At 45.9% G+C, this 18,923-nt stretch overlaps 1 long non-coding RNA gene across 1 annotated transcript in view; it reads left to right on the top strand.

Annotated features, from left to right (window-relative positions):
• Positions 1–18,923, top strand: part of LOC311221174 — a 98,198-nt gene that overhangs the window by 5,061 nt on the left and 74,214 nt on the right. Inside the window, exon 2 of the long non-coding RNA XR_014619296.1 lies at positions 3,946–3,996. This is a non-coding gene — a long non-coding RNA (uncharacterized lncRNA). The remainder of the gene's footprint in view (positions 1–3,945; positions 3,997–18,923) is intronic.

Below are 18,923 nucleotides of genomic sequence, written 5' to 3'. Positions count from 1 at the left end.
CGGCTCGGCACGGCACGGCACGGCACGGCCCATCGTGCTCGTTTCGGGGCTGTTTCTTTTGTAGCTGCCGATGCTCTTCGGCTGGAAAGGGATACCCGGATTATTATTATTATTATTATTATTATTATTATTATTATTATTATTATTATTATTATTATTATTATTATTATTATTATTCGTTCCGCTAATTGCGATCGGTTCGCTGGATCTGCGGCGAGCGCGCCGGGACCGTGCGGCCGCTTCCGCGAGTAGCCGGATTTGCATATTCCTTCTCTCTTTTCCTTTCCTTTTTTTTTTTTTTTGTTTTTTCCTTCCTTAATGCCCTAATTTCCTCGATGTATGCAAATGCGGCCGGACGTACAGTAAGCCCCCTGCTGACGTCAGTGGACGTGACCTCGCCGATAAACCCCGGGGTTTATCGACGCCTTCCTTACCAGGCGCCTTCCGCGGGCGCGCAGGCTGCGCGGATCCGGCCCCCACCCCATCACACACCCGTTGGCAGAAGCGGAACCCCCCCCAAGATCCCAAAACAAACCCTCCGCCCCGCTTCCCCGAGCCGCACCAGCCCCCGCCCCCTTTTTTTTTTTTTTTTTTTCCTTTTAACGGGACGTAATTTGATGCTTCTCTTCATCAGACGACGAGCGGGAAATAGAAAAACCCCCAATAAAAAAAATAAATAATAATGATATAAAAATCGCATGTTGAGACGGGTCGAGCATCCCCGCGGAGGGGCAGCGGTGCGCGGTCGGGCACCTGCCCGCTGGCCCAGGACCAGGGGCGGTTTCCTAAATCTGCCTCCCCCCTCTGGATCGATCCCCGCGCTCACACCGCGGTGTGAGATGGTGCTGGGCAAAGTTTTATAGCCGGGCTATGCTGCAGCATAAAATGCAGTCGGCGTTTTGAAAAAGAAAGGTCTTCCTGAGGTCTTTTTTAATTTTTTTTTATTTATTTATTTATTTATTTATTTATTTATTTATTTATTTATTTATTTTGCCGTGATGTCTTCCAGAGCTTCTCCCTACCTCTCGGATCTCGCCAGGAGATCCTGGAGCGAGCCACCGGGCGGCTCAGCTCACGCACACCTGCGCTGCTCCCCGATTCAATCCTCTTTCTCCGAAATTGAATGGCCAAGCCACCTGGGGGGCGGAAACACGCGTGTATTTAGGGGGAGGGGGAGGAGGGGATTGGGAGGCGTGCGGAATTTTGCAAATCCTCTCCGCGGCGTTTGCCCTGGATTCCTGCCCTGAATTCCCGTGGCTCGGTCTGGGCTCGCGTTTTCGGTCCTTACAGAGCTCCCTTTGTCCGTCGTGGGCTGCGGGGGGCTGTGGGGGGGAGTGGGGTGCAGGAGGGGGTGTCCCCATAGGGAAATTCGCGCCTGCCCCCTCCCCGTGCTGCGGGATGGACAGGCGGTGTAGCGCGCTGTGCATACACGTACACACACGTATGTAATCCATAAGCATATATATATATATATAAGGACCCCGCCCCTCCCGCCGCCCGCCCCCTCGCCCCAAGCGTACCCTGCACCCATGGGTGCCCCCCGCAGCCGCTTCCTGCCTCCCCCCCCACCCCCCGAGCACCCCCGGGCCCCAGGCAGGGGGGTCCCGAGCCTCTCCCCGCCCGCCCCCGCGCCCTAAAACCAGGCTTTTTCACTCATTTTCGGGCGCCGCCGGCCTCGAAGCCCGGAGCGGTGGAGGAGAAGCAGGGGAAGGATGCGAGGAGCTGCGGGAAGCCCCCTCCGCGCCGGGGAGAGGTCACGATACAAGTTTGCATGACAGCAGGAATGGGAGGAAGGTCTCTCTCTCTCTCCCTCTCTCTCTCTCTCATTCCTCTTTTATTTATTTATTTTTTTTTGGTAGCATTGTGATATTTTCCCCCGTTGTTGGCCGGTTGGTTGGCTCTGAGAAAAGTTAGGCAAAATGCCAGCGACTCTGCCAAACGGGACTCGGAAGAATCTGTTCAGAAGTTAGCCGAGGAAAACACCTTAAAAAAAAAAAAAAAAAAAAAAAACCTACCGATCGTTGCATTTTTTATTTATTTATTTTAAGTTTACAAATAAATGTGCGCCTTCCTTCTTCTCTAGGAAAATGTAGCCATTGCTCTTCTTTAGACGAGACATTTCTAATTTGTTCCGTCTGTCAGAATGGCACTAAGAGAGGTTTTGGTGCAAATTCATTATCTCTGGCAATGCAGAACGTATAGTAGGAACTGAAAAAGACCGTGGCAATGGACGAACAATAGGGCTTCAGTTCATCAGCAACAAAAGCGCTGGGGAAATTGGTTGAATTTCAGAGCACGTCCTCCTCAGCAGAGAGGGCTGGACTAGACCTTGGCCAACCCCCCCAAAAAACTTGCAGAGCCTCACATACAAGACTTCACTTTCCACTCCGGGGCGTAGGAGGCAATATGGAAAAAGGGAAGAAAATGAAAAAAATATATATAACTTTCTGCGTTTGTCTCCCGCTTTGGCGGGTGGAAGATCGCTCGACGATTTTACAGCCTTTTTGGCGCACCGTGGAGCTTAAAGCGGCACTTTCAAACGGGGATGGCGGTGGGAGAAAGGCGTGAATTTGGGGAGCCCCGAAGGAAACGGAGCCCCCCGCTCCATGGGGATCTTTTTTATTTTCCACGAGGCCCACCGAAGCCATGTGAGTACGGCGGGGGCTCGGCGTGTGCGCTATGGGGGGGTCGGGTCCGGAGCCCCCTGCGGGGACTGAGTCCCGCAGCGGGTCAGGAGGGGCCGGGAGGAGGCCGGGGGTGTCCGGGCGCTGTCCCAGCCCCTGCCAGGAGCTGCGATACGAGGGGGGCTCCTGCAGACCTGTTGGTCGCGGGGTGGGGGGGAGGCGTGGGAAGCTCTGGGTGTTTGCAGGGAGCGGTGCCGGGTGCCCCCGAGGTAGTGCGGGCAGAGCGACGGCCGCTCATAGAGAGTGAAAAAAGAGTAAAGGTTGCGCTGTCACCTCTTTTCCACGTGAAAAAAACATCCTCGGGATGGCCGGGGGACGAGGTGGGTCGCAGCGAACAAGCATCCCTCACTTCTGGGCTGGGCAGAAGGCTGCCGGGCCGAAAAGATCATCCCTCGGAGCTGGGGGTGCTGGATCACCCTGTCACCGGCTGCCCTCGGGCCGTATGGCTCGGCTCGGCTCGGCTGGGCACGGGTGTCCACGGGTGTCCCTGCTCCCTCTCCAAATCAGCATCCCTCCCACGGGGAAAAACTTCCCGGGGTTGTGCAGTGGGGGAAACTGCTTGAGCACGGAGTGGGAGAAACAGCCCTTCGCTAGGAAATGTGCTTTTTCAAAAAAAGAAAACCTACATCTGATGCAATCCATACGATGCCATGGAAGCGTGAGGCTCACGCCGGATTTATTTACCCCTGCAGCTCTACAACCCGCGGTCCCGGCTGCAGGACAGCCGTGGTGTGGAGGACCCGGAAAAGCTGTTGGGGAAATGCCGGCTTAACGCGTTTTGCATGTTTTGAACTGAAGGCTAGGTGGAGCCTCCGTCCTTTATTAAGCAACCGGCAGCTTATAGTATGCAAATGTCACATCTCTCTGTAGTTCTGGCCACTTCAGTTCGTCAGCCCCAGGTATTCTTAATTTTTTATTCTCAGCCGCAGCTTCCCACAAGTAATTGTACCACTTTTGTTATTGTTATCCCTATTATTTCCTGAAAACATCGATTACCATATTTAACCCTGCAGATACCGGGGTGCATTACTTATATCTATTTTGTGCTGCATTAGATCATCTGCAGGAAATGTGGCTACTTATTTCCCCGTTTAATGTAGAGCCAACCTTTCCAGTGATTTATTTAACAATCTCAAAAGTTAATATACACAGTGCTTTCTGAGCACACACACACAAACGTTTATCTGTTAACATAGGTTCCAAGAACAAGAACCGAGCAGGAAAAGTGTTTAAACTGCGACCTTTTATGGCTCTTTTTCAGATTTAGACAACGCAGACAGACCACAGGGAATGGCAATCAAGACACGAAACGGTAATTTTTATTTTATTTTATCTTTCAAAACCAGACGATGCCATACGCGTTATGTAAAGATTTGAATATGAGGTCTTTAATGCAGCGTTTCCACGTGTAACTACTGTTTGCGGGTTTCTTTTCATTTTTTTTTTTTTTTCCTCGAGATTTTGACCTCTCGATAGCCTGCATTTTCTCATGTCGTAGTTTGGGTTTGTACTGGATGTCCCTTTGCCTGCAATACTCTCAGCATAGCACAGATACAAGAAATGCAGCAGGCTTTACAGGCAGGTGCCTGTCAGATGAAATCGTGGCCACAAAGAAATGATGAAGCACTTTGCTGGGAGTCGAGCCAGCCGAGGGACTTACCTGGCTGCCAGGAGAGGGGTGCTGTGCGAGAAGCGCTGCCCTGGGTTGTACCGGCGTGAATTCTGCTCTGGTTTGGTACGAAGAGGGGATCTGAGTAGCGCTGGACCTTGTGATGCGCCTCACAGCAGCTTCGCTGGGGCTCGTACGCGTGCTCCTTGGCGGAAGGTGGGGACACCGGCATGAGACTGCGCTAATTAGAGAGTTCCTCTTTAAAGCAAATAGAGACTGTTTATTCTTAAGAAATCCACGCAGGATGTTACTTCTTTACGTCACAGCCATCTGGAGACCTATAAAAAGATTAGAAAACAAGCATGGCAATCACATACTAATCTACAGGCCATTAGCGGAAATTTATTAGGGAGGCAGGAGGAAAAAGCAAATGTTTGGAATCGGTAGCTTGCAATGTACAGATCATTTGAAAAGGGATTTTGGGGCTGGGAAAGCGTGCGTGTAGTGTTATCAGCTGCTATTAACGTTTCAGACGGTATTCGTGGCAGTAATTTCAGAACTACGCGTTGTACAAACTTTTCACTTGCTAGACAATGCTGCAGGCTTGGATGTGTATGTATGCTAGCAACTGCTGCACGCTGTTTTTTTGTGATATTTAGAATAAGCAGAGACTTCGTTGCACTTTTTTTCTGGACAGGTGTGGATTTCAAAGCCCTGCGAGGTGATTGAGAGGTAGAACATTCAGTTAGAAATGCGGCTAATGAACAGCTAGGTTGTAATTGTGGTGTTGGCTCTTTTGGCTTACTGAAGCTCTCCTGATTAGTCAACAAAACGCGGCAGATGTATTGCATTTACCACTCATGTCGGTGTGTGAGTAAATTAGGCGGTCTTGAGGAAAGGACTTGATGTTTTTAAGGTATGTCTTGCATCTTTAAGCATGATTATTTGGAAGAAAAAAATGGACAAAATAAGCCTTGCTCTTAACTGTAAATCCAGTAACATGGTGATGTGTTTTAAATGCATGCATTACTGCGTAGTTATGTGTCTGTGTTGATATGTGTTACACATGCATCTACAGGAGCACAGACACACGCACATGAGGAGTACCTGAATGTTCATGCCCCTCACTGGAACAATTTAATGCGTTAGCTCATGGGCTTGTTGTGTGTAACACATGCCTGATCACTACTGCTGCTGCCTCTAGCTATTGCCAGGAAAAATATATATATTTCTGTCTCTCTACCCATTCAGAGAATCTCATTAGAATTTTACATAATATCGCAATGATCATGTGCCTGCAGATGTGTAATTCAGCCGTCTCTGTTGTGTCTGAACAGCCTGAGAGGTAATGAGGGAGCAGGGTAACCAACAACGTGGCGTTACAGGGACCCTAACCCTCCCGTGCCAGACTCTGCAATACCCACTACGAGCACTGGCACGACTGGCTCCTTGACCCCTGGTATACAAAGCAGTGGTGGCAAACTGCGGTGCCCCCCGATACCGGGATATCTGACAGGCACTACATAAATAAGTAAATAGATAAATAAAGTATTAAATAATTCCGTCTCAGATTCAAGGGCTGGCAATCCGAGCGAGCCCCTGGTTAGTGGCATCACCGCTGAATTCAAGATCGGGCACTTCGGTGGTGTGTCCGTGTTACTTCGTGGTGGCAGCATTAATCTGGGGCCTTGTCTGGTAAATGAGACAGCTCCCCCGTTTCCGTGCCCTTATAACATTAACTCAGGGTAAAAAATGGGATGGTTGATGTAGATGTCACTCTGCAGTGTAACCACACGCACGTACGTGTTAAAATAAACACGAGTGCACACTCGCATGCATCCATGCACCCAAACTGACACATGTATGTGTGTTCCCCTGTGCACACAGCAGCACACACACAGACAGGCTGTGCAGCCAGTGCAGAGCCACCAGAGCTTCAATTTAACTCCATGCACTAAAAATTTCCCCCTTGAAAATAGCACCACATGCAAACACGGGTTAATTTACAAACAAATCCATGTGAGTGCGGTGTGGTATGTGCCCTACAATGCTACGGGAGGACAGAGCAGGGTGTGCTGTGCTTTATTTTACACCTTAGAAGAGCAGCAGCAACAGCACAAATCTCAGGTCCTAATTCCTGCAGCAGCCCGTATCGTGTGGGTGCCGAATTTTCCAATGCACGTCTTACTCCTGCTGCCGCTCCTGAAGCGCATTTATTAATTTCTACTGTAAATACTGCAGATCTCGGTGCGAGGATTCATCGCATCGCGTGCACCCGAGATGTTTGCACCCGAGATGTGATGTTTGCACTTTGGACTTGGGAAAAAATTCTATAGGAATCATACCGCTAAATAATTCAGAGTGTAATCGTGTATTTATTTATTTTTTTATTTTTTTGGGGGGGTTGGGGGGTGGGGGTGCTGGGTGCGGAGGCTGAAGTCCTAAATCCTCGCGTTACACGGGCGAACAGCCGGGGAAGACTTTGCCTCCCCCGGTTCCAAGGGGTAAAACGCGGTTTCCCCACTCCGGGTGCGAGGTCAATAAAAATCGAGGATAAATCGGTGTTTTTTTTTTATTCACGGGGCGTTTCGCCGCCCCCGGTGAGCGTCGGCGCACCCTACCGCGGGCGCGCAGGAGGAGAGCGAGGGAGGGAGGGAGAGGGGAGGGAGGGCGAGGGTATGGATGCTATAAAGCACGGCGGAGCCTGCTGCCCGCAGCATCCCCCGCGCACACGCGGAGGGCAGCGCGCAAGGAGCCGTCCCGGTGTCAATACCTGCGGGGCGGAGAGAGGCAAAGGCAGAAGCTGCCCGTGCCATCCATCTCACGGCGGCTCCCGGCACCCGCAGAGGCCGGGCCCTGGCAGCAAAGTGCCTCCCTCCCCGCCAGCCCCGCGGAGGCAGGGCAGAGGCTGAGACAGAAGAGAAGCGCGGGCAGGGAGGCCAACCCACCCCCACTCCAAAAAAAAAAAAAAAAAAAAAAAAAGACCTGAAAACGCTTTTATCTGTCCTTAGAGAGGGCCGGCGGACGGCAGAGCGGCCTGCGCCGGCCGGCAGGAAGGTGAGGGCGGCGGGCGGAGGCTGCGCTGGATGGAGGCTGCGCCGGATGGAGGCTGCGCCGGATGGAGGCCGCCGCCGGGCTGATGCACAGCAGAGGTTTTCGCCTGGCATCCTCAGCACCTTGGCCTCCCGCGGCACGGGACCTCTGACCCCGGGCCACGTTTCGGCGCCGGGAGCTCCCCTTTTTTCTCCTCCTCTCACGCCGGGGGCGGCAGCAAGCCGGCAGGAGCGCGCCTGCCTCTCGCCAGCCCTGAGACACCGAGGATTTTCCCCCTAAAAATCACGCACGCACGGTGTTTGCGACCGAGCTGCCACCGTTTGGCAAAACGCTCTCTGCCTGCATAGCCTTCAGGGGTCAGGAGCCGGATCCTCGAATCATCTCACTTTCTACTGGAATGTGATTTTATTTTATTTTATTTTATTTTTTCTTCCTCCTTACACCGCGCTGGAAACTGCCGCTGGCTTTTACATCTTCATAGAGGCTATAAAGAGCCTTCCGTGAGAACGAAGCGATTTACAATGCAAATAGAGGCCTGCGAAGGGATGGATGCTTCTCGCTCTTAACGCAGCTTGACGCACCTTAATAGCTGGTTTTATTTTCTGGTGTGAGCAGACGAATTGTGGGCTACCGCTGCCGGAAATCACTGGCTGAAAGGAAAAGTTCGGAATAAACTTTGGAGGCAACAGATCTCTCTCTTTTTCTTTTATTTTTTTTCTTTTTTTTTTCTTCTTTTTTTTTTTTTTTGAATGTTATTAGCTGCACATGCACGCAGACACACAAACCAGGTCACAGTTGCATAAAAGGATGAATATTTTAAATCAGGACTAGTGCTCTTGGAGGAGACAACACGGCTGTTTGCCAGAAAGAATTTGGAGTCTAGCAAGGGGGAGGAAAAAATAATAATAAAAAATAATAATAATAAAAAAAAAAAGCTTTGAGGGAAGCGAGTTGTTATCTTTGGTTATCTAGCTGTATGAGTGTTTTGGTCTTCATAAAGCTAGATAACCGAAAGTAAAAACTCCTTCAAGATCATCGTACAGCGCGTGAAAATGAAAGACTACTGCAAGAGACAGTAAAACCCGAGAAAGGTCAGGAATGCTTATTGAATCTAACATTTTTACAGCTGGAGGTGGGAGTGGAGGAAATTAAATGGCGTACTTATTCCAAAATGTGAAGTTGTCAGACGCCAGAATGGATAGCTAGCTGCTGCGACGAGGAGACGGTCCTGCTGGTAAACAATGCACGTGCAACCGCTGCTGTCATAACAAAACCAATAAGTAAGGACCCAGACCAGTTAACGTTGCGCTTATATAGGACATATATACCTATATATATACCTATATATATATATATATATGTACTATATATATTTTCTCAGGAAACTATTTGGGAAGGCCGAGTTTCATTTCGCGTAGTGATTCATTGCAAGGAAGTGGCCTTGCAAACAAAGCTAGTAGCTGGTGATGATGAAGATGGTGATACTGTGTGGACTGAACTGGGGAAAAACAAAACCAAGCCAAACAAAACTGTCTGCGTGCATCTGAGACAAAGCGTTGGGGCTTTGCTTCGAGCCATACGAAAGTAGGCTTTCAAAAAGTTTACACTGAGGTGTAGGCAAGCTTAATAATTTATATCTACTGAGGACTCGGTGGAGCTGCACAAGATGAAAAAAGTGATGGCCGATTTTTATTCTTCTATTCAGAACGCGAGCACAGATGCTTCTCTGTTCCGAGAGGGTTTCCTTGAGGAAGCTACTGAAGCAGAAAGACATGATGGAGACGAGACCGCCTCCCCCCTTGTCAAAGTGTTAAAAAATGTTCTGTGTCTTACTCCGCGCCTAGCATTGGAAATGAAAGTGACATTTACTCCCAAACCCACGTGTGCGCCTCCTCTCTTTTTGTTTAAGGATGATCAGATCTATCCGGGAAACAGCGCTGGCATCCCAAACCGAAATAATTAGGACGTATATAGACCTGACAAAAACGGAGGGGGGAGTGCTGAAGGGGGGTGGAGGGGGGGGGAAAGGGGGGCGGAGGGGTGGGGGCGAGGCTCTGTCTTGCCTAATTGATTCCGCTAAACGCCGCGCAGGAGATGTGAACGGCCGGGCGCCCCCGTTCCCACGCTCGGGCCGGGCGGCAGCGCCGTGCCCCGGCTGCCCGTGACAGACAGCGCGGCGGGGGGCGCGGGGGGGCGACGGGCACGAGGGGGGGGGGTGGGGGGCAGATCCCGGACCCTCGCCCCCCCACCCCACCCCCCCCTCCTCGGGAGAAAGGCGGCCGCCGCAACGGGGTCCGTGATGGGGAGGCGGAGGGGGGGACGGACGGACGGACGGGCGGACAGGACGGAGGCTGAGCCTCACGCCCCCCGCTTCCCCCAGGAGGGGGGAGGACAGAGGGAGCGTCGCGGTATTATTTATTTATTTATTTATTTATTTATTTATTTATTTATTTATTTATTTATTTATTTTTATTATTATTATTATTTTCACAAGCGTCCGTCCTGCGTCTGCGGGCAGCGCCTGCGGTGAACACGAACCGGGGAGGGGGGGGGGGTGAATGTCTGCGGGCGGCGTTTTTTGCTCTGGACTTGACCCGCGCGGCTCCCCGGCTGCGGTGTCGCGATCACAGCCCCGCAAGTCGCGATCGTGTTCGATACTTATCCCAGAAAAAAAAAAAAAAAAAGTTCCCGCGGCCCCGCCGCAGGTGCTCGCACGGAGCCCCGGCACCTGCAGCCGTGCCCGGGGGCTGCTTGCCGAGAGGCGTCGTCGCCGGCAATTAGCATCTGCATGACAAAAGTACGCCGTTTTCCTTTCTCGGGGAGCTTCAATTAAGGCAATGAGCTGCTTTCTGGAGAAAGCTATTGTTTACTTAGCCATTCAGCGGAGTCAATGCACTCAAGCTTTCGCTTGCGTCTTGCTCTTTGGCGAGGAAAATACCCGAGAAAAATCCTAATATACCCGCCGCACGCTGGCCATTGTCACATCGGGTTGTTGTGTTGGTGTTAGGTGGCTGCCGGTCAGTAAAACGCACAGGGCTGCTGTCGCTAGCAGTGCTGCTACACCTTTCGGCTCTTTAGGAGCAAGGCTGTGCCCCCTTTTGTCCCGCGTGTCCAACTTCTGGCTCGGGGACGGGAGCGGGAGGGCGTGCGGCTCTCGCGGCGAGTGAGGCTCCAGCAGGATTACCTGGCTGGGAGGTGCTGCCTCCCGAAAACTGCGGGGGGAAAAAACAATATGCACCTTTATGTTAGATGGGGGAGAGGAAAAAGAAGCGTAAATATCATTCGAGCAGTTCTTTGAAGGCTCGTTTCAGCACTGGGAGAGCCCAGATCAAGTTTATTTAGCATAGTGGCGCATTGTAAAACAGTTGGAGTGGAGTTGCAGGCTGCGTGAGCATGCATGTTAACTAGCAGGGACCTGGGCTGCCTCTTTGTGAGAAGGGAGCAGCAGATTGCTCTGCAAGGCCAATGTTAAAAAGGCAGCTGAATTTAACACCATCTGGAAGAAAAGATCCCTTCACGACTTTCTCACACCGTCAGACAAAACTAGTGTCTCTTGTTCCGAGCCCTTGTCTATGCGGCCATACAATACTGGGTCATTATACTTTTGCTGAGAGAAAATTTGAGAACACAATATGGGTAACCAGTGAATGACCAAGTTTCATTGTGCCCGCTTAAGTCGATTGAAATCTACGTCTAGAGCCATGAATGGCAGCATTGTTTTCCTCACCGGGGCTGTACTAAATGTCAGCACAGTGTAAAGAAAAACTTGAAGTCTGCAAATAACTTACCAGATCTCAATTATAATATTTTCCCACACTAGAACTAATATCATTGCTAGGGTCTACAATGCACAAAATACAAAAAAGAAGCGGGGAAAAAAAATAATGAGTTCATTTACAAGTTATTTTAGCCAGATAAACATTTTAATTTTCTTGCGGGAGCTCGAGTTTGGTGCGTGAGGCTGGCTAATCGCTTCCCGAAAAGTTACAGAACGGATTCTTATGTAATTGAGAAAATAAACTGTGTAAACAAGCTTGTGTTCTGCAACTACTGCAGCCCTCCAGCCTGGCACCGATAAGATGCTAGTAAGCGCACTCTATATTACGAGGGTCGAATCTTCTGAGCTGGGTCTAGGGAAAGCTCTCCTCTTGAGCGTTTGGGAGAAATAAAGCTGAAATTCATAAACAAAGTTGTGAGAAATCTGTATCTCCAGGTGCTGGAGAAATCTGTCAGTGCAAATCAGTGTGGACCCAGGTACAGGACAAAGGTTTCAATTTTTATATTATTTTTTATGGCAGTTAGCACTGCCATTTCCCCCAGCCCTCTGCTTAGCACCCACGCCGCTGGCAGGCTATCAAACCCGCTTGCCCTGAGACCTGGCTGTGGTCCCGTAACCCCCCCCCCGGGTGAAACACCCACGGCTAGGGGCAGCCCACGCGTGTCGCTGCTGTCCCGGGCAGGAACCCTTGGGACAGGAGCTCCCCTGGCCGTGTTGGGGGGGAGCTGCTCTGACGCCCCCCTGGCCTCGGGCTGACGGCTCCATGTAGGCACTGGGAATGTGGTCCCATGGTGTTCATTGCCCTTTACAGCCCTCGTTATTTTAATTTAGAAGAGAGAGAGAAAAAAAAAAGTCAGTCTTTGGCTGTTGAATTTCCTAACTAAATAGCAAACATGAGGTAAAAGGTAATGTGTTTTGATGGGCCTTGCTGGAGGGGATGGGAGAGGAGAAAGGAGGGTTGTGGCGTTGCAGCTGGCCATCAGCAGTAACCTGTTTGTCTCTTTTGGATGTTCTTCCCTGAATATAGCCATGGACACACATACACACAGACATGCACAGTGTGGTGTAAAGCAGGCACAAGGATTGCCTGCATGACCAGTGTAACGCAGGTGAAGTTGCGGCACTATCTGCTGCGGCAGGAGGTGCCTCGCACCCAACTCCTATCCAGCAGACACATGTACAGAGCACAGCAGGTGAAAGGGAGTGGGGTGTTCTGTCGGTGTCATTGCAGCTAATGTGATTATCCCCCTAATTTTATCAGATGAAGCTATTATAAGCCAAATCTCATGGTTTTATCCTCATCGCTTGCTCCTCCCAAAGACTGGACTTGTGGTTGTCCTCTCCTCTTGAGGAGAGCAGGAATGGCTTTGGGATTGAGTGAAAGAAGTTAACAAAGTGACCATTTTAGCAGGCCAGATCTCAAACTTGCCTTTATGACTTGTGATCGTGATCTCATACCACACCAGGCCACAGCAATCAAGGAAATTTACAATCAGCTGCCCACAGCAAAGGCCCTGTCATGGCCTCACAGCAGATGAGCGCAGGGGGCAGACAGGAAGGGCTCTTCCCATTCCCCATGCATGTTGCTTTTCCTCTGGCAACTTTTCTGCCCCCTTTTCCCTCAGACCCCAGCACACCCCAAGCCACCCATCACCACTGCCACCCTGCCCCTCATCCACCTGACAAAATGGTGGTTGGCACTGATTGGCATTTCCACGGAGATAGCCCAGCCCTCATGGGGCTGGTGGCTGCTAATTACCACTCTTAATTAGCGCTGATTACCCACACAGGGAGGCCTCCTGAGAGGGCAGTGGCTGTTAAGGCCTCACCAAGACAGCTGGGGGTACGGCCCTTTGGGATAAGGCCTAGCCTGGTGCCCCCAGCATGGTTCTCCACCTGGGATGCCCTGCCCTACTAAGAGTGTTTGGCCAACAGCCAAGGGGTGCTGCAAATTCATGGCACAAATGGCCTTGTTACCCCCATATACAGGGCTCTCAGGGCATCTTTTCCAGTCCCTGCAGTAGTTGCTGAAATACCAAGTGTGCAGTGTTGGGGACTCCTGGCATCCCTCTTCCTAAACACTGACAATTTAAGTGTATTGTGCAAAGAACCCCAGTCCTTTTTCATTTGCTTAACAATTAGTGGCCTACTGTGGTTTCAACAGTGCCCAAAAGCACGTGGCTGGCATGTGAGCGGTGCAGGAATGAAGGAAACTACTGACGCACAGGGGCTTGATAAGGAGCGCTTTAGCCTTTTGACCTCCAGTTTGTACGCCAGCATGGAGAAAGTAGAGGATAGGTCAAAATGAACTTCATAAATAATGGGAAATAAATCAGTAATTTGTCTTCTTTTGAGTCTAAGAGGAGTTTGTTCGGAAAAATAAATGTCCAGTGTTTTGGTTGAAAGCTTGGTCAGTCTCTCCACACTCATATTGAATCATTTTATGCCCTTTCTAAAGAACCTGTTTGGTCAAACAGGGTTGTTATAACTCCAAAACAAACCCTGTGCAAACAAAAAAATTGTGTGTATATATATATATATATATATATATATATATATATATATATATATATATATATAAATTTTAATCACAGTTTTATAAGAGATGTCTTTTTGGGTAAGTTACATTTGCTCTATTAGTTATGTTAGTTCTCAGAAAGGGACATTAACATAAAAAAAATACTCCACTGTAATTATTGTTTGGAATGTTACATCTAGGAAACAAGATTTTGAGCTTGTTTGTTTGTTTGTTTTATAAAATACTGTTATTATCATGAGCATAAGGATAAAAGTTTAATGTAATTGGAGTCTAACACAATAGCCTTGTATAAGAGAGCTGGAGTCAGTATCAGAAAATCTGCACAGCAAGGACAGAAAATACATGTAATTCTTTCTCAGCTGTGGCTCAGCAGCAGTTGTGCTACATCGTAAAAAAGTAAAAATAGCAAACTTTCATATGAAGTATGAATTACTGTCTTTAGCTTTTTTCTCTTTCAATCTGTGGTTGCTGTTGTGGCATCTCACAATTCTCCGCAGATGCACAGAAAAGTACAACCTTGTGGTGGAATGGCCTGAAACAGCCAGAACTAATTCTTTGCTGTCTTTTCTATGTTAAATATTTGGTTCAAACCAGACCAGTAACACCTCTTTCTCTATGGCTGTAGTTGGCTGCTGTCAGTTCAGCTGAGCACTGAGGATTTAATGGGTACCAGTATTTTACTAGTGGGCATAAAGGTATTGTTGGGACATATATGAATATTAATTTTTTGTCTTCCTGTAGATTCCCATAACTCTCCAGTGGCATAAATTAGGCTCCTATGGCATCTATGTAGAGCCTCTTTCTACTTCAGAAGCATTTGCACAGTCAGGATTAGCACAAGCAGGCTTGTTTTTGTTTACACGTTTATGAATTACTCTGCCACCACTCTGGCCGTATGGACAAGGCACAAAACTTGCATTTCTTTCCTGCGCAGTCCCTCACCAATGGGACAGCCTATGGTGACTAAACAGAATCAACTGACCCTTCACATTGTGTTAGGTCCATCAGTGTTCCCTCTGGCAGTTGACAAAGAGAGACCTCAGGGTTTTATTGTAAACTGTCTTTAAATTCTTTTCCACCCCAGTAGGAATAACACTTGATTTGAAATAGTTCTTTTTTGTTGTTCTTACTTTTTTTTTTTTTTTGGTGTGCGTGTAAAAGTTGTCTTTTTTTTTTTTTTTTTGTAAAATAAAAATACAAAGAGAAAACAATATTTCCTTTTCCTCATTTAAAAATGATTCCTCAAATATAGCTATGTTAGATATTACACCATCTTGCGCATCACTACATTATTAAGTGAATCTAATGCCCGAAGTCATTAGGCACATTCCTGCATGTCATTCTGATATCTCTCCAGTCCACTGGATTTTGAAGAGTGATTATGTAAATTTTTCACTGATAAATAAATTACTATAATTGTAGTTGAAATACCACTCAAATTCTTAAGACTATTGCATCTAAATAATATATTATGCATTGCTTAATTATTTATCGAGACTAATTCAAAATAACTGTAGGGCAAAACATACATTTGTTTTTAAATAGCCCCCTTTTTTTTGCACCAGGTAAAAATGTTCCAGATGTCAGAAAGAAAAGGAGAGAGAATAAAGTTTCCTTCATTAGATGTGAGGTTTTTGTTTGGATTAATAATATTACTACAGTGATGCCATTCTATTGCGATCATACTATCTATCCAAATATAAGCTGGCCAATATGTGTGATTTCTGTTAACAGGAAGACAGGAGAGAACAGTTAATATGGGTGGAAGGTGAATATATGCAACAATAAGAGGAGAATAGCATTTTTGACTTACACAGAGAAACAGTGATGTGTTAGCAAGATTTTGGCAGCTTTAGACTTAGAGGTGAGTATTAAGTGATGTATCAAGCACTGCATAATTAAAATCATGGGCTCTGTGTATTTTGAACCTGGCGTTGATTTTGGATGTAGAAAAGTCTCAATGAACTGACTGTTGGTTATTAGCAGCACTTGGCCGCTTTCAGAGAGGCCACTTAAGTGCACTTGTCAAGGAACTTTATTTTCCACCTTGTGCAAATTCTAATTCTAGACTGGGTTCTAATCATCGGTTAGGAATCATCATCAGTATCAGAAGTTCACAGCCTATACACAACGGTTTTTCTCTTCCCCTTTCAGAACTCTGTCTAGCCACTAATGAAATACAGGAGATTGATTGCAGAAAACCTTCAAGGGCATATTTACTGTACCATATATAGTAAGCCCCATTTGGTGCATTAGCATTTAGCCATTTTATGCAAATTTAGTGAGAAAATGACTCATGATTTAATATGCATCAGCGATAACTCGGAACATCCTTATAAGAAGAAAGAAATTAAAAATTCATTAGAAAACTAGACTGGTGTCTCTACACGGTTAAAACATTATTAAAACATATTTCAGTGCTTTGCTTACACCAGTGTTCTCATCATGGTGCCACCATTTCATGACAAAGAGCATGGAGGAGAAAACATTCAACTTAAAATGTCTGCTGGCACACATCGCTCTATTTGTATGTCACTAAACAATGAACGAGCATAGCCTTGAATACCAACTATTTAATTAGCACTTTTGCCAGCCATGCATAGAAAATAGCTCATTTACATGCGTCATGCTTAGCAATTATTCCCATAAAAAACTATCGATTTTTTGTTTAATGTATGTAGTATTCACGTATGCCATCGTAAGAAAATCAAAACATACGTTATTATTTTAAACACCTTGAAATTCAGAAATTTAATTAAAACATGTAAAATACTTATATTTCTCTTGGAGGTATATTTTAATTATTTAATTTAACCTTAACTGCGCCATAAAGGGCTGTATACAACTAATAATTAAGAACTTCAAAGGGCAACTGAAACCTCTAACAGTCCTCAGTTAATTAAAGGCTATTATTACAAACCTCTTGAACATACAGTTACATTTAATGACAAGTGGTGACTTGTAAATGCTGCATTTGAAAGATACCACTCCTAAACGCTGTTGATAGATGATGCTGGAACTTGTATGTTCTCCCAGTGAAATACTTTATTTTGAACATAAATGAGACACATTCATGAAATTAAATACTTCTGTCACTTGAAAGTGTATTATTTGGAAGTACTTTCCTTAGAAATATTCATTAGTTTTGTTCATGTCTTTCATATCTGCAAAACAAATATCGCTGAAGGACAAAAAAAAAAAAAAAAGACATGCCGGTTATTGTAAATGAAAGTCAGCCATTTGGGCACATTTTGCTAATAACATGCAGTATGCTGATGTGTTCACTTGCTGTATACACAATAAACAAGATACTATATTTAACACAAATGCTATTTTTTTTTTTTGGATGAGTTTAAAACACTATGTTTTCACAAACTGTGTGTTCAAGTATCTCCAGCAATGTAGGCCACAATACCTGCCAAAAGACATTGGACAATATGTTAGTCGTATATTGAGCCCTGTCCTGTCAACTCCCGACTATTCAGATAGTTGTTACTAACCTGTGGTGCCTTCTGAAAGAAGCAGCTCCTATAAACAAGAGATACTAAAACAAACAGGTTGGGCCTGTCATACATAAAGTTAATATTTCTCAGTAATGCATATAAGTTTGTGTATTTTGAGTTTTAAGCCTGATTTTGACCTGTTCTTTGTATGTTTTCATCCCTATGGTTTTGCTGCCTCAGATGAAGACCAATGCTATTTTTAACTGGATGTTAATTGCAGAGAATGTTAAAGACCAGAGTATATTTGAAGCTTCAGTTCTAATGCTCTAATAAATTCACAAATGAACAATGTAGTTTTTTATTATTTTATTTTTTATTTTTTATTTTTTTCCCCAAAAAGTGCTTATTTAGTCACACACTGGTGATTTTTAGGAATTTTATTATCTGATTCTATGTATACTGAACTAATAATCTGAAAGTACTTAATTTACAACAATATGGAGACAGCAAATGAAACAAATTACTGTATTTGGAAATGCTGCAAATACTTGTGGGAAAAGAGAAAGAAATATAATAACTGATTAGGTTAGCAATATTGTCTGGAAATCAAAATATAGGATTAAAAAAAAGCAATGGATACTTGGGAGAAAAAATATATATATTTGAAACATAAATAAATAGTCTGCGAAATAATCTGTGGAAATATGCACTAAGTAATAGGAAGAAACCTAAGAGTGAAGGTGGACTACAAATTAGTTATAAGGTTACAATATCACTAAAAAAAATAGGAAGGATAATATCTTTAATGCTGTATATTTAAAGGCATCATATTAGAACCCATAATTTCCAGAATTTTAGGCTACGTAGAATACAGCATGCAGTTCAAAAAACTGTAATGAGTCGAAGTGATGAGATTCACTTTAAAAGGGAAAACTGTTGTAAGTCACAGAATAAATGGATTGGTTCTGGAGGAAAGCTTGAGAGAACTAGCTGAGCTAACTGATGATCAAATGCAAATGCACATGTGGGTCAGGTAGGGGTAATCCCAGCTACCGAAGGCTTGCACCATGTTACATGGTCGCTCTTTGTATGGAGTTTTATGTAATATTGACCAAAATCTACACTGAAAATTGAATGTAATACTACTGCATTGCTGAGATGATGGTCAGTGTTACTTAGGAAAGGTAAATGAGAAGAAACTGAGCACAGGAGCTGGTTGTCTGAACACCTGGAAAAATCCTTGACAAGGAGGAAAACTGTGGGATAGTTTCAGAGGAAATAAAGGTGACTCTTGTTGAGTCATTTAAATCTGGAGTGGAGAATACTCCAGAGAACCCACTGGAGGTCACAGTCTTGTTTCCTAGAGAGGGCTGACCAGACCAGCTCTTAGATCTTTTTCATCTCTAAAATGTTATAATTCTGTTGTCACTTGATTCTGAGAGATTATTTTGCCTAGTATTTTATTTTCAATAAAATACTTCCTGAAGATAAACCCAGACAGCTCATTTGCAGAATGGTTTGGGGGAAACATGCCTGATAGAGAGGCCTATAGTGATAGCATTTACTGCCCAACCACTATCCTGGGAGTAGTAGAAACACAAACATTGGCTTGAAATACAAATTTAAAAATCAGAAGTGAAAATGGTTGGTTTAAGATGCACAGCCTTATGCTGAAGTTCCCAATGGTATAATTAAGTTATATATAAGCACATACCTTCCACTTATTTGACATGGATAGATATGTACTGCCTTTTCCTTTTCACCACTTCCTGTAAAACAGCTTCTGAATTACTTTTTTTTTTTTTTTTCTATGAAC

The sequence above is a fragment of the Netta rufina genome, assembly GCF_964035555.1.
Source record: "Netta rufina genome assembly, chromosome: Z".
In the NCBI taxonomy this organism is placed as follows: Eukaryota; Metazoa; Chordata; class Aves; order Anseriformes; family Anatidae; genus Netta; species Netta rufina.
This window is presented reverse-complemented; position numbering and strand designations above follow the sequence as displayed.